This window comes from Cheilinus undulatus, linkage group 2, assembly GCF_018320785.1.
Source record: "Cheilinus undulatus linkage group 2, ASM1832078v1, whole genome shotgun sequence".
NCBI lineage: Eukaryota > Metazoa > Chordata > Actinopteri > Labriformes > Labridae > Cheilinus > Cheilinus undulatus.
The window spans coordinates 25043095-25060318 of record NC_054866.1 but is presented as its reverse complement, the minus strand read 5'-3'; the positions used below and the strand labels follow the sequence as shown (position 1 = coordinate 25060318).

At 38.3% G+C, this 17224-nt stretch overlaps 1 long non-coding RNA gene across 1 annotated transcript; it reads right to left on the bottom strand.

Moving 5' to 3' along the window:
* Positions 1-9781: 9781 nt before the first annotated feature.
* On the bottom strand, positions 9782-16822 carry LOC121515660. Its single transcript, XR_005992385.1, has 4 exons — positions 16715-16822; positions 11073-11233; positions 10019-10117; positions 9782-9864 (listed from the first exon to the last, which is right to left on the bottom strand). It is a non-coding gene; the product is annotated as an uncharacterized LOC121515660 (long non-coding RNA).
* Positions 16823-17224: the final 402 nt, after the last annotated feature.

The following is a 17224-nucleotide window of genomic DNA, read 5'->3' as shown; positions in this document are numbered from 1 at the left end:
CCAGTACAGGGTCTGAGACCAATATAAACTTGTCTTAAAAGGGTAAAATATGTTACTTTTAAGACTTTTTTCATACTCCATGCAGTTTGGATGTTTGTGAAGTTGTGCCAGATATACAGTGCTTAACAAATTTATTAGACCACCACCCAAAGTAAGGTTTATGCCACAGCTGCCCTAAATTAACAGCATTGGTAACTACCAAAATCATTTTTTATGTTTCTGCAACGGTTAATACACCAATATGTAGAAGCTCTTTAACCAAAATGATATTTTTAATGCTAAAATATAATTATTATTGTTATCCATGAGTTTTCAAATTTACTGATTTACAAAAAAACAGAAAAAATAGTAAAGCACATTAATATTTCTTGATTAATATGTCAAATTCTAGTTATTTACTTGCATTCCTGAACAGAAAATTTAGTTTTAGTGGTTGAATGTTATGTTTGATTAATTTCTGACTTCTCAGAGAAGCCCAGTGAGTCTGCATTAAAGCACTTCATGATGCTGGATGGGCTCTGAGACAAATATGACAGGTGGTCTAATAAATTTGTTAAGCACTGTATCTGCCTCATACACGTTCTTTCCCCTGGACCAGGAAGGAGTTGATGCAACACTAAAACCAGTGTTTCTGGCCCTGAGCAAATTCTTTGGTTATGAAAAATGAAGAACTGGTGCTAGATGAAGAACTGGCCCGGGACCTACCCTGTGAGGGAACAGGGGTGTGACTGATATCTGCTGATGTTTGTATGAGGTGAGGAAACCAGATGGGTTGAGACTCTGGGTGTGGAAACTGTCTCTTTGTTTGAGGAATATGAATGAGTGAGGCATGCTTTAATATGTTTGAAAACAGGACACTTTGTGCTTTAGGTATGGCCATGTTGAGTTTAAGACAGTCAAACTGATGTATTAGACTTTACACTGTGGATTAAATGAGGAATTACTGTTTGTTTGATGATCTAAAGAGTAAAATGGGGGATTTGGTTTCAGTAGATGTGTCTTAAAGTATAAACACAGAGAGGAAGTAAGACACATTCAAACACACAACACTGGGCACACAGGTCACTGTGAAACCCACTTGTGCTTTTTGGACAATTATCTCTGCACTAAATTCTGGAGAGGTTATTTATTGTGACATCCAAATGTCTACAAATTATAGCTTTCCACTTCTTCTGTTTCCTAACCATATAGTTCTCAGCTGCTCCCTGACAACGCTGTGATCCTGTGAGGAAGCACCCCATGGGGAAAGGTTAAAGAGGGCAACTTCATCTTGTTTTTCTCAGACACCATTTAATTTTTTTGTCCAGTTTATATATATATTTTCAGTGATTGTAGTGCCAGGGGTTGTGAAGATCAGTTGCAGCATCAACTTAAAAATATAATAGAAGTAGAGTGTTTGAGGACAGAGATCTGAGGACCCCTAACAAACTCTTGGTGTAAGGCCCATTGTCCTCCCCACCCCTCTGTGTTGAGCAGAGATTTGGATAACCTACAGTGCCTATAAAAAGTTTTCATCCCCTTGGATATTTACCCTTTAGATGATTTTATAAACTAATCGTGTTTAATATAATTTGGCTTTATACAAAAAACTTCTTTTAATGTCAAAGTAAAAACAGATTTCTACAGAGTATTGTAAATTAGATACAAATATGTAATATAAAATAAGTGACAGCATATATATTAACCACCTTAATGTCAGTATTTAGTCAATGAACCTTTGGCTGCAATCACAGCACTGAGTCTGTGTAGATAGGTCTCAATCAGGCTTGCACATCTGGACTCTTCAATTTTACTCCAGCCTTCTTTGTTAAAATGCTTAAGCTCTGTATCAGGCTGCATGGGGACCAGGCACGAAAAGCCCTTTTCAATTCCAGTCTCTCTATTACATTGAAGTCTGGGCTTTTACCTTTACCTTTTACCTACAAGCCTTCCAGGTCCTGTTCCCAGGAAGCGTCCCACAGCATGATGCTCCCACCACCATGCTCCTAATGAGGATAGTGTGTTTGTGGTGATGTGCAGGGTTTAGTGTCCACCAACACTCTACCATAAAGCTTTGACTGCAAGGAACCTGGGTAACAGTTGTATGCAGAGTCTCTCCCATCTCAGCTGCCGAAGCTCGTAACCCCCTTCAGAGTAGTCATAAGTGTCGTGGTGGCCTCTCGCACTAGTCTCCCTCTTGCACCGTCACTCAGTTTGTGAAGATAACCTGATCTAGGCAGATTTACACATGGGCCAAATGCCATCAGTTTCTTGATAATGGATCTAAGTGAACTCAGGGGATGTTCAGTGCCTTGGAAATGTTTTTGCATCCGTCTCCTGACTTTCCTGTTTTAGTAATCTTTTCTCTTAGCAGCTTGGAATGTTCTTTTTTTAAATGGTGTAATGGTAGCCAGGAATACTGATTCACCAGTTACTGGACCTTCTAGACACATGTATCTTTATACTACAATCACTAGAGACACATTCATTGCTCTTTCACTCACATTGTGAGACTACACGCATCAATTGTCTGGGCCTCTGTTGAATTAGGTCAGGTTTACAGAAGTCTGTTTCACTATGACATTAACCCTTAGAGCTCACGTGGCACGGCTCCGTGCCACAGGCACACCCTTTTGTAAATTGCTTGGTAACTTTTGAACCATAAGTCGTAGGCACTAACTTGTTTTTTTCTATGAAAGCTCTCTGTTGTGCCTTTCTAGTTATGTTCTCCATGCCTTTGTAACTCTGACAGAATATTTTTTAGTGAGCCCGGGACTTTTCTGGGGTCTATGAGGACGGCATTGTCGTATACAAGAAGAAGTGATGAAGTTTGTAAAAACGTTAATAACTTTTGAACCATAAGTCATAGACACTCTTTATTTCCTCTGAAAGCTTACCTTTTTGTGGTTCGTTTGCTATGCTCAATGTCTCTGTAGCCCAGGAGGACACGCGGCCTGGAACTTGGCGACTTTTGGAGGTCTTTATAAGCGTTTTTTTTTTTAAATCCATTTTTAGTCAATTTTCATTCATATTGTTTACTCGCAATGCACTGTGGGAGGGGCTGTTGACCAATGGCAAGCTGTTGCATCTCTGCTGCTTAAAAATGGCACAAATGAATCTAACTGCAAAACAGTGCATCAACTTTTTTGTTTATTTGTAGATATTTTGAAAATTGTTAGTCACAGAATGTTTATTTTTCACTGTTTCATCACCAAGAGATGGGAGAACAAGTCTGTGCAAAGAAAAGGCTTGGTCACTATTGTTACTGTGTGTTCTCAATGAAAATATTTTAATTTCATATTCCAATTAGGTTTTTTTTTTTTTTTTTTGGCTTTAGAGTCCTATAACTTTTTAAAAATTAAAGTGACATCACTGCAGCAGATATACTCTAAAAGCCCAGGTTGTCCTGAAAAAAAGATGTTTAGAGCTTGACTGTGCACCACAGGGTTGATGTTTTATAAGCTTTTTAAGACAAAAAGTCGAGATGAGACATGATGGTGAAAAAATACTCTAAGTGCTAAAGGTTAAAGAAGGGTTTTTTGCCAAAAAGCTGAATTATATTGGCCATGATTAATTTTTAAAAAATCAATAAAAGGGTAAAACGTCCAAGGGGATATATACTTTTGATAGGCCTGTAAGCATCTGAGAACCCTAGAACTATTGCCCTAGAGATGCCCATAAAAGATCCTCCAGGTCAGATGGGGGAACAACCACACCAACATCAGCATTCTGTAGGAAGCCAACATGTTCCACATCCTCTATAATGCAGCACCAACATTAATGGACAGGCCATGTCATTTAAATGCCTGGAACAAGGTCAGCGAGTCTCTAGTGGACAAAAGAAACACTTTAAGGATTTTATAAAGACGAATTTCACTTATCTCAGTTTATTCCTTACTTATCAGACAGGATTAGGGTTAGACTAAGGCTGATGAAGGTGTTAGCTGCAGGAACTTTGGCAAACACTAAAGCTTGTGCAAATAGGATTAATCTTTTGAGAAATTTTTATGCACTTTTTGAAAATCAAATTTAAAGCCAGCAACAAATTTTAGAGGCCTGTGCATTTACAAACTGAAATGGGTTTAATTCAAGGAACTTTTTTGGGATCATGAATTGGAACAGGAATTAAGTTGCAAAAAAAAGAGAAAGAAAGAGCAAAGAGAAACAGTCCACAGTTTATAGTCAGCTGTGAAAATTAAATGACAAATTGTGAACAAGACTGAAATAAAAAGTGGAGAATTTTACACATTCATCTGAAACTTAGAAGCAAACACAGAGAGGGAGAAAAATAATAGAGAAAGGCAGATGAGTCAGAAAAACAAAGACAAAGATGATCAGCGAGAGTTTGAAAGCATAGTCCTATAATAGTGTTTTAATGTATGTCAGCAGCTTCTCATCTTTTCTTTTCAAACGCACACACGTGTGCCTGTGCATACATTCAAATAAAAACACTCACCAACACTTATCTGTGCAATCATTTTAGCCTTGTACTGATTTTGATTTTCCAGCTGCAGTTTTAAACTCATTAAGCTTTATTTTACCAGAGTCCCACTATTCTACTAGTAGTCCACATGGATTTCCAATGTCCGTTTTCTTCTCATTGACTTTTCCTTCTTTCTCTCATCTTCTCTGTCCCATGATGCTTTCTTTGTCTTTTTATCAGGACCAATCACCACCCTGCTGTTACCCAGGAAAGCAGGAAATGAAACCATAAAAGATGGAGGGAAACATCAGAGGACCTGCATTCAAACCCCCATCTCCAAATCTCCCTGCTGTCTGCTTCTATTTTCTTATATATTTTATGTCCCATTTGTCATTTCTCACATCTCCCTGTCTTAGACAGTGCCTATCAAAAAGCAATGTTGACAGCGGGGGCTTCAAATATGCTTTATGCCTTCAAAAACATCCTGTTCTTCACAATTATTTTTCAAAATGCCAAGGGAAATTCATTATACCTCAGTCTATACATGGAAAAAGAAATCAACTACACATTTACACTGTTACGCTGTAAGACTGAACAGTCAAAGTTGTTAAAAATTGAGTTGTGTTAAATCCAAAACATTTATATCAGCTTATTTTTCTGAGTTGATTGACCACTATGCACCACTAAGTTAGAGAGATGTCACCTGAGGGACAAATCAGTAACATTAATGGTGTGCTAAACATGATGGAAGTGCTCTCACTGTTCGCCATTGAGTCATTGATTGTAGCGTACCCTGAGTGGCATGAATGTTCAAAGTTAAATCATATAGAAGAAATAGGGGTAAACACCAAAGTTGCTACAGCATGTTGGAATAAGATGGATTTAAACAGAACCTTTTAGTTTGGGATGGTTTCCATGGCTTAGTTTTTTTTTTTTTTTTTTTTTTTAAAGCTTGAATTAATTTGAAAGAAGGTTTGTGTAAAATTTAAGGTCATTTCTCACTTTGTCCAAAAGTAGGTCACTGGGAAGGAAGACTGATGGAGTAACTTCTTAAGAATTGCAACACGTGACCGAATACACTTTTCTGTCTATGAAACAAACAATAGTTATGAATTGGAAGAAACCAAACTGTTTCAAAGATTATCTGGAGTTGGTATCTATGAAGTAAGCAACATCCGTTCTTGAAGATTTGGGCAGGGGTCAAGGAGTTGATCTCAGCCTTATTTAGTCAGCTGTGAAAAGAAGGGCCTTGAAGGCAAGAATATGGATATCTGACTGAGGTAAATAAGGTATAATTATGAAATTTATTATGTGTTCGCATGGATCTCTTCCATATTATTTTTCAGCCCAGTGTAATACATAAAGATAGATTTCTATTCTTTAACTCTTTTGTTATCTTTCATTTGAAAATAGGTGCCTTGCCTTGTCCTTGTGAGGAGGGGCTGGGTACCTGACAGAGTGGTCCACAGGTCCTCAGCAGCTTCTGCATGAAGCCAGGCCATTGTAATCTCCATTTGCTTCTTACTGTATTATCTGATGTTTGTGAGTGTTGTCATGTCTGTGTCTGGTTGAATTATAGTTTTGTAAAACAAAATAAAATATATTTAAAAAAAGTTAAATTAAGCTGACATAAATGTACAAGTAAAACCAAGTTGATAAAACTTAAAATGGTCGAGTACCAGCTACTCAATAAATACTGTTTTTCAGTGGGTATTACTTCAACAATTTTAGGTTATGAGCTTCCTCTTAAAGATTGAGCTCTATTCATTTATCAGGGTTGGCAGTGTATGGAGTAAGGAATTAGAGAAGAAAGCTTCAAGAAGAGTGACGATAATTCAAACTTGATTACTTAAAAAAGATGCCAAGTGAATGCAAATTGATGTGCCATATCTGCTCCATTTATAAACAGGCTACTATCATTCACACACTATTTTGTCAATGTGTAAAGCTTATGTTAACAGCTTCTTAGCTCATGGATGTATCCAGTTGGTAGCCACCAGAAGTGTTGTTGCAGACCCCAGTAGCATCCCCAAAATTCAAAGTGATGATTGGTTATGTGCTTTGCCAGAGGCAAAACTTACACTTGAATCAGTTCTTTGAGCTGTGTTGTAGGCTTTTTAAACATCTCTTCGCATGGCTCATTCGCTTGGTACATGAAATTTTGAATTCTGGCATCTCTTTTAAAAATGAAGCTATAAGAGCACTTACAGTTGAGTTACTTTTGAATGTTTAAAGAGTAAGACATCTGTAGGACACTTTAATGGTAGCAGTATAATTAGATGTTGATAGGAATCAGAAAGGTTAAATAAATGTGATCCATCCCTGTTCTCATTTTTCAGACCATCTCTGCCACGTTTTGGCCACACAAGTCAAAAGAAGTCTGTCTCCATCACTGCTTTAGCTGCCCCCGTGTGGCAATGCAAGTCCAAAGCAACTAAAAAGGTCTTTATGCTGGTGGATGAAATCAGAAAAGCTTGGACATATTGTATAATAAAGGAAGGATTCTGATCTTTATTAGACCCTGTTGTTTCAAGAATACAACACTTTAACTGCATCTTTTTGAAGTCCCAGGCCATGACCATGATTAAAACATTTGATGTGTGCTTAAAATGCTTGAAGTGGTGCTATGAGGCCAATTTCACTAACAGCCATAACAAGAGCAGAGAGCACAAGAGCAGCAAACAGAAACAGGTAGTATGGACCACCGCTTCTCTCTCTTATTCTAAAACCTTTGTCATTCTTATATCACAATAATTTTGTGTGGGATTCGCCCACTTTAAGACTCAATTTGCAAAGTTGGCAGTCTGTCAAGCTTTTGTGTACAATGACAAGTCTGAAGTCAAAAGTGCATTAAAATGTCAGACAAGGGACAGACAGCTCTAGTCATGAACTTTGCAAGACTTTTTTTTTCCTTTTGGCTTGTGATGTGGCTTTATTTAAGAGGACTGAAGATATTTTTAAAGCTGGTACAGAGATTAAGGAAGGGCAAGGAGCCACAAGTCAAACTCAATACATGGGCTACATGATTGAAGGACTGAAAATCTAAACAACCTGCAGTCATAGCCATCAAACTTTAACTGGACTGTACTTATATAGTACTTAACTAGTCTTCTGACCACTGAAAGATGTGTCACATTCACCCGGTCACAGTCAGATTCCATAGGCAGTCATATGCCGCTGGCTACGCCTCTGGGGGCTGTGTGGGCTTTGGTGTCTTGCCCAAGGACAATTCATCATGTAGACTGCAGGAGCTGGGATTGAAGTCTAATGCTTTTTATAGATAAGTAGTGATCATGATGAGTAGAAACAAGCACAAACCAGTAAGTTGAACAGAAAGATGCTATATTTTATTGCCTGTCAGATTAAACAAATAAAAAAGCGCCCTTTATAAGGCCATCCAGAGCTTCTCATCTGTTTAAAGATGATATAATTTTCAAAATGAGTGCCTGTTTGAGCATTGGCAGCCTCAGACATGTTGTCCATCAAAAAGAAAAGCAAGAATATTTGTGCAGTGAAACACAGGAAGAGAAAAAGCATAAAGCATGATCTAACTGAGGGTGGAGGCTCATCACAGATAATGAGCCTGGACAGTGTTTGGGATGAACAGGGTTGATGAATAGACTGAAAAGACAAACAGGCACATTGGGAAGGATGTTAAACTTGACAGAGAAAGATGGTGCTGGACAGGAGGAGTTTGGGGAGACAAATGGAGTGAATTTATGAGAAGTGAGCATAGAGACAGAAGAGAAAGTCTTAAGAGAGAAAGAGGGATGTAGAAACACAGACGGAAGTAGAAAATCGACAAATGGACAGAGGATGAGGAGGTGGAGGGGAGCTGGTGAAGTCATTGGGGCGTTGTAGGTAGAGAGGTGAGAATATGATCCATATCTGGCACAATGTAGCAACAGTGCTGCTCTGTGTTACACACACTAAGATGGATTATTTTTGCAGCAAACTTTTCCATTTTCATAGTGAATTTGCAATTTCTCACTTATGCCTTACTTTGTCTCTTCTCCAAGGATGTGAGGCGTGTATTTTTCCTTCTCTTGTATTTGAAACTCGCACAAACACACCATCATTTGACGGTCATTCCCGACCTTCAGCCCCCTCCTCCCTCCTTGTCCCTTGCTCCCATCTTCCTCCCTCTTTCACACTACATTATAGAACAGCTTTCATTTAGGTATGAATATTAGATATTTCTTTTGAATAATGGAAAAAGACCGTATGCAAGTAATCTGCAGACATAAGGAGGAAAGGGACAGTGGTACTTGCGGGGCCTTCACTTGCACATTCAAAACAGTCCAATAAAAATGACATTCCCACGTCCAAACTAGTCCGTTCAATAAATGATTAACTTTAAGTGCAAAGCAGAGGTGGAAATTCTTTGAGAAGTACTGTGGTGAATGACTCCTGTTTATTCCAGTTTATTATGGTTATTGCACCTTTATTTTTTAAGGACCTTGGATGCATAAAACACCTTATAAGATTCTTTACTGTTTTATGTGACTTTTAAATGTTTATTCCCATTCCTGAAAAGTTAGGGTTTGGTAAACAGGAGTATCATATTGAGAAAGAGAGAGAGAAAGAGAGCATTGCAGAGGGATCAGAGAGGGAGAAGAAGAGAGAGCGATGCAGGAAGAAACAAATAACACGAGCCCCGAGGCACCGGAGTCACTTTAATTTGATGGAGCTGATTCACTGCAGTGTCTGCTAGCATGTGTGTGTTTGTAGGAAGGTATTAGCTGTAAAAGAGTTTGTTCTGGCAGCAGAGGAACCTCATGGTGCACTTTATTCTTACAGACTATTCAATTACCTGAATTACCTGGTGCACAAGCTTAAAGAGCTTACCTACACACTCACACATACACACACTTTCTCTCTCTCTCTGTCTCAGAGCGAACAGCATAAACAAACACATAGTAGTCACATAGGCCCATATAGACTTACACACTAACAACACAGCAAAGCCCTGCAAAAAGCAACTGGCAAACAACAAGACATAAAAACACAGATCTGAGCAACATTTGAATGAGATTAAGAGCTTTACCACCCAAGTGACTTCTTCTGTTGGGGGTTTGCTTTGTGAAACTACTGGATCTTCTTCAACAAGCACACTTTCACACATAATATAATTGGAAGCCAATTTAGTGGATATTGACTCATAACTATAAGCAGGCAGAAAGCATGATTCCTGTTTTTTCCATGTGGTTTGATTCCAATTATTTCAACAGGAAATTCAGTTTCTTCACTCCACTAACCATACTTGTCTTCCCCCAAGGCATATTCACATCCTCCTACATCGATATATCAAAACATTTCATTACTTCTAACTTATTGAATGTGCTGCGCACAGGGGGCTGGATTGGCTCAGTCAGTGGAGCAGGCGTCCCAAGAACAGAGGATACAGTCCTTGCACAGGTTCAGTTAGCAGCCTTGGTGCTATTCAGAGAGACGTACTCAAGCTGTAATAGACAAAATAGCCCCAAAAATGATCTTTAAAAGAATAAATACTGCACAGAAATCAGTTTTTATATACACTATATGGACAAAAATTTTCAGCCGTCTGACTATTACACCAACAGGGACTGTAATGACATTGTGTTCAAATACGTGTACCTTAATGTGGAGTTGGTCCCCCATTTGCAGCCATAACAGCCTCCAATCTTCTTGGAAACCCTTTTGGAATGTGTCTGTGGCAGTTTGTGCCCATTCATTCTGTAAAGCATGTATGAGGTCAGGCACTGACGGTGGATGAGAAGGCTTGGCTCACAATTATCATTCCAGTTTATCCCAAAGGAGCTTGATGGGGTTTATCTTAAGGCCACTCAAACATTTCCACAAAAAAAAAAAAAACAACAACAAAAAAAACATCAAACCATGTCTTTATAGTCCTTGCTTCATGCAATGAGACATAGTCATGTCATGTCTTCCACAACTGGAAGCATAGCATTGTCAGAAATGTCTTGGTAAGCTGGAGCATTATGATTGCCCTTCACTGGAGATAAGGGGCCCAGCCCAAACAATATACACCTATACATGGGTCTGATCGAAACACCTGAATTCAGTAATTAAGAGGTGTGGCCAAAAACCTTAGTTTATGTACTGTATATTTATTCAATGTAACTACCATGACCATATCTTAGCTTAAAAGTGTAGGCTATATATGACTCCGCAAGTTTGTCAGCTGGCTGTATTTGCAGATGAGGCTGGTGCCATAGAGACAGGAGAGGTGGCAAACAGAAGAAATCAAAGCCAAAGTTTCAACACCTATGGTTGACTTACTAGACTGATAAAAAGCTAGTTTACCCTCATGTTGCCCAAAGACTGAGACTGATTAGTGGGTGTAGCTTACTGCGGTTAACAAATCCAAAAGAGCTTCTTCAGAATTGCTCCATTTGATTAGCGAGAGGACTGGGTGACCTATGTTTACTATATAGCTGAAAATAATAGGTTTTTATGCCACTTCTGCACTGTTATGTCTATGGGTGAAAGCCAGCAACAATTGTGGCTTATCAATACTGACTAACGACTAAGCGTTTGATAATACAAAAAGCAACCCAAAAGACTTGTGTATAAAGATGCAATGCAATGTAAACTAGGAGAGGTGTAAAAAGATCACAAAAGGACTGTAGTTCTTCATACTGTGAGGAAATGATGGTGGTATAATCACCTGCCTCCATACTGGTTCAGTTCCTTGCAGCAGCATGTTTGGCTCTGCGTTTGTAACAAAGAGAGTTGGCAGCACTCACAGGTGGCACTGCTGCCAGTCATCTCATGGTCTCTGCATGAGTCAGCTGCAGTTTGAACAGGATGCCTGTTCAGCGGGACAATCTGCAGGAGGAAGCATGAAAATCAAAAGGTGAAACTTCTCAGTGTGCATCTTTGCACAAGTGAGGGGCTGGAAATAGTGTCTCTAATTTTGTCTTTGTGTATTGACATACTGCTATAAATTGCTGGTGAGTAATTATTTTCTTGCCCAGTTTTAGCATTATGTAAACATTGATCTTGGGACTTTGGTTTGAATGTGTCCCTTTGCACAATTTAAAAATATAAATAAAATAAACCAGTTCTTATGCCATAAATCACATATTTTTTATTTGAAATGCCATTTTACAACATAATAATCCACCTTTTCATTGTTTTGGAGTTTATATAAGGAATTATCTAACTATAATTAGCTTTGAATGATAATATTTTTCAGCTTATAGGGCTTGAGTCTTGCTGTTGTCACCAGGAGTCCTCCCCAGGGATGGTTCTGGATAATTAAAGTCTCTTTAGATGTTACTGTAATAACTTTTACCCCTTCTTTACATTGAAAATATAGGTATATAAATATATAAATATACATATCTTATTTGATGCACATCTATAATGAATAAGTGTATCTCCAGGTCCCATGGAGCATGTGGCCCCAAGACAGCTTCCTACCTTTTCGTATGTTAAAACCCCTCATGCCCACAGCCAGCCCCCTCCCTGTGTCAACTCTTTCTTTGGTTTGTCCTGTACAAACAGCCCACAATCCAGGGTTTTAAAAAAACACCCAATCCCTCTCATTTGTCACCTCAAAAATACACGCTCCATATCTTGAAATAAATTTGAGATAACTCAGTGAATCAAAACAACAACATGAAAGGAGGAAATAACAGCATTTCACAGTGACACATTTAACCTAGTCACTGCTCAGAGCAGGAAGGTGTGTAGACTGTGGTTTGTCTGTGAATCATAAATTATTTTGTATCCTGTGTGTGCATATGAAAGCAAGCTGTCTGGGGGATGTGGGGTTAGTTAGACCTAAAAAGGTGCAAAAAAACAGGAAACATATGGTAGTGAAGGCTACAAAGAGCATCTGACATGCACAGGCACAGACACACAAAGCCATTGTAAAAGATGGTTACTAGGGATGTTTCTGTTGGTGTGGGGCTGTTGTTCTGTGCATTATTGGAAAAGACACTTTAAAAATGTGACCCTGGATCAAATTCAATATTTAACAGGTACATTAATCTATGTGAGAAAAACCATGACTGCAGCTAATCTATGTCCTCTCAGATCAGAGAATAAAACAGCTAAAAATACAAAATGCTAACCAAATTTATAAACAAATTCCAATACTGGAAGCAGCCATACTAATACACAATATGGACAAACATATTTGGACACCTTGTATTAGAATACATGCACTTGGATATGGAGTTGCCCCCCCCCCCCCTTTTTTTTTTTTACAGCTATATAACAGTCTCTACTCTTCTTGGAAGGCTTCCCAAAAGATTTTTGAGTGTTTCTGTGGGAATTTGTGCCCATTCACTCTGTAGAGCATTCAGGTGGTGAGGCACTGATGTTGGACCAGAAGGCCTGGCCCACAGTCTCAGTTTCAGTTCATCCCAAAGGTGCTCAGTGGGGTTGGGGTCAGCGCTCTGTATGGGCCAGTCAAGTTCTTTCACACCAAACTCATCAATATCTTTATTGTCATTGCTCTGTGCACTGAGGCACAGTCATGTTGGATTAGAAAGGTCCTTCCCCAAACTGTTGCCACAAAGTTGGAAGCATAGCATTGTCCTAAATGTCTGGTTACGCTGAAGCATTAAGACTGTCCTTCACTGAAGATAAGGAGCCAAGCTCAAACCCTGAAAAATAGCCACACCATTATCCCTCTTCCATCAGACTTCACAGTTGTAATGTTCTCCCGGCATCCGTCAGAGAAGCGTTATTTGTCACTCAACAGAACATGTTTCCAGCCCTCTGATAATATGGTTTACACCAGTGGTTCTCAGCTGGTCCGGCCTCAGGACCCACCAGTCTGTCTTACAAAAGATCGCGACCAAAGTTTCCAGTAAATTTTCAACAACACGTTTAGTTAATTGAATATGTTGCAATTTGGAGCATGATTGGACCAGAACACCTGATATAAAAAAGAAAAGGGACAAAACTGACAAATTTTCTACCCCCTTTCCTCATCATTATGTGTCCATTTTTTGCCAATTTTCCAGAGAGCTTGTGAAAAAACTTCATCATCATTGGAAAAGTAGCCATATATTTCAAGAAGATGAGATATATCAGTTGAAATATTGATCAAAACATTTAAATTTACCCAATTTGACAGTAAAACAGGGTAAAAGAAAAGGTCTCGATGCATGTCCAATAAGGACTTAAGGTCTTTTGCCAACATTTATTTTTTTCAGACACCTAGTGGTGACCCACTGAAAACTGCTCCACGACCACTTTTGGGTCCCGACCAACCAGTTGAGAACCACTGCGTTACACGACTCTATTCAACACTTGGCACTGGACTTAGTGATGTGAGGCTGGGAATGGAATGGGATGGAATCAGCAGAGGGTGGGCCACTTTGATGCACCATGCATCTGATCAGTCTTTTCCCCTTCCCTGTGATTTTACTTGTTGTAAACTAGGTTAGCTAGGAATTGCTGTTGTTCCTAAACACTTCCACTTTCTAATAATATCACTTACAGCTGACAGTGGAATATCCAGCAGGGATGATATTTCACAAAATGTCTTATTGGAAAGATGACATCCATCACAGTACCACGCTTGAAGTCAGTGAGCTCTTCAGACGACACATTTGGTATCACAAATGTATGCAGATGGAGACTGCATGGTTAGGTGCTTGATTTTATAGACCTGTGGCAACAGGTCTGATTGAAACACCTGAATTCAACAAGTAATGGGTGTGACACTAATACCCACTAATACTTTTGTCCATATAGTGCAGGGGTGTCAAACTCAATCACAGCAGGGGCCAGATTCTCGATTTAGGTCTAACCTGTGAGCCTACTAGGGTCAATACTAACCATAAACTGTCAACTTCATTTTCACCAGTCATGAAATATAGAAAAAAACAACCAGATGATAAATCATTTAGTAATTGAAAAAGTAAAAATAATTAGCTTAAAAGCTCAAAATCTGAGATAAAAAGTCCAGCGTTTTAGTTCTAAAGGTCTGAAAACGATATTAAAAACAGATAAACAATGCTTTTAAAGATCAAATATATGAGTAGTTTAAATCATAAGTTTGGAAGGTCAAAATATGAGACAAAATTTTAAATCATAAGATTAAAAGTCAAATATGACTTACAATTTTAAATTGTGAGTCTGAGTCTGATAGGTCAAAATATGTGATTATCTGAAAAGCCAAAGTTAGAGGTTGAAAATGTCAAAATAAGTGCAAAAATTCAAAATATTGACTTTAAAAGTTAAAAATATGACTTAAACTTAAAATTATGAATCTTAAAGGACAATATATGATATGAAAAGTCAAAATTCTGGATATAAAATGTCAAAATATGAGAAAAAATTGAAATAATGAGTTTAAAAGGACAAAATACGGGATTAAAAAGCCAAGATAATGTGTTGAAAGGGGAAAAATATGACTTAAGATTTAAAATTGTGAATCTAAAAGATAAAAATATGACATATCAAGTCTAAATTATAAGTTGAAAAGGTCAAACTTCGAAATAAAAACCAAAAATCATAAGTTTGAGTCATAATCTTGAGATGCAAAATTCTGACTTATCTAATTTTTCTTATTCTTTACTGTTTCTGATTTTTATTGCTTAAGGATATTTTAAATAATCCAGGTTGTTTACATTTTCATACTGGAGTAAATCTGTAGACTTCATACTGGTGGCCCAGTTATAATAGAAATATGATATGATCTTGGCCGGGTATAACCATTCCACGGGCCGGATCTGGCCCCCGAGCCTTGAGTTTGACACCCCTGATATAGTGTATCTATCTGGGGGGAAAAAAATCTTTTTAATTTAGATTGAGAAGACTTGACAGATTGTATATCTTATGACATTCATGGTAAATATATTTGAGACAACAAAGTCAGATGTTCAGGAGTTATTCCAGGGAATTCATGAAGTCAGACAGTCATTATGTTGTTGTGTAAACTGCTGTCTAGATGACAAATTAAAACCAAACCAGAGTCTATTTCAGTCCACAGCAGTGCTGCAAGTTAAATATTAATATCTGCTTAATGCTAGCCTGCAAACATGTTGATTATATAAAGAGATAGATGACACAGTCACTCCCTAAAAAAGAAGCCAAATATCTGACTACCTGCTAAATCAGAATACCTGTCTCCTCACTGTTTATAGATGGGACATGGGTCATACTATAAAATTAGAATAAGCATCAAATAATCTTTGCTCAGAATAGTTCCTCTCATTATAGCTAATTCTAGTTATGAGCATTCATTTCTTTAAAAAAAAATAGAGTGAGATATTTTAGTTAAACCTTGACTTGCACAGCAGTCATTAGTACTCACCTACAGGGCACCATGAATATCTGCGTCAAATTTATTGTCAGTCCCTCCAATGTCTGTTTGTTTATATCAGACTGGGCTAAAGGCTTACCCAAATGAACATCGTTGAACTGGAGCAACATCACCAATGCGATCAGTCACAGCATTAAATCCTGTTTGCTGCACTCTCTAATCATTTAGTATTGTCTAAATGAGAGGAACCTCTAGAGCAGGGGTCGGCAACCTTTTTGATATGAAGTGGCCCCCCCCCCAAAAAAAAATTCCTGCTCAGTGTGCCACATCAACATGGGAGTAAGTGTCAAGTTTAATTACAACACCACAGTAAATCTCCAATGGCTGGTATTTATTGACTGTATAGAGGCAACATGCACAGCACGTTTTAAGCATACCTTTTTTTTCTCCCTCAGCAGGGCATTAAAACCATAAGTGTTCCAAACAGAGTACTACAGGTCTTTTTTGGGAAAATATCCACATCAATATCAACAACTTGATCGGCATTACACCCTTCTTGAAAATCCACAATTCACTCTTCATGTCAAACTATCACAAAGGGTGAATAAAGTGTCAGACAGAAATATGAGCACTAGAATAATTGTCTTATTCTTCAGAAAACTATTTAGCTGAGTTGAGTATGAACCTTTTTTTTGCCAGCAATAAATAATCCTTGCTGGTAATCACTGGGATTTGAAATTGAGATCAGCACCATACATAAATGCAACAAGCCTTATTATTATCTGAGTTGGATTTTGAACCCTGTTAAACAGCAACAGACTTAAAACTTTACCCCTTTCCTCATGAGTTTGCAAATTATGCAAGTAAGATATCACACTGCTTTACATCCCTCATTTACAACTTGTTGTTATGGCAGCATATGTCAAAAGGGGTGAATAAAGTGTAACAAACAAATCTGTGAGCAGAAAACGAAATCCTGTCACCTTTTTGAAAACATTAGCATCTGATATTTGCAAATATTAACCCGAAAGGCACCTTTTTCAAAATGTTTTACGCTGCACATTTCAACAGAAACCTACCAGTCAATGCGATCCCTGGCACTGCTTTCCTTTGTTGAGCTCCGATATCTGGGGGTCATACTTTAACTTGCACACATGCTTCTGAGTGGTCGGTTGTCAAACGGCTACGGGGGAATTCCTGGAATCTTGTTTCCGACTCGAACCTGCCGATGTGGTTGCGTATTTCAGCGGTGCTGATGCTGCACTGTGTGGACAGCTGCTTTAGGCGTTTGAAGTTGTGGGAAGTGTTAGTTTAAACGTTGCTTGAAACTATTTCCAGCTTTTCGATAAAAGCCGCCCATGTATCGTACAGGTCCAAAACAGTTTGGCCTGTACCTTGTAGTTTGAGGTTGAGCTCTGGCGAGCACGGTTTGTTTATTTCCTACCTGCACAATGTGAAGTACGAGGCGGGGTAGGGTGTGTCTTAACGGAATGCGTTCAAAACGGTCAGGAATTTGAATTGCCAGAGGGTAAATAACAAACGGTGAATTAAAGGGCATTTAAATATTTCCAAAATCAGTTTTAAGATGT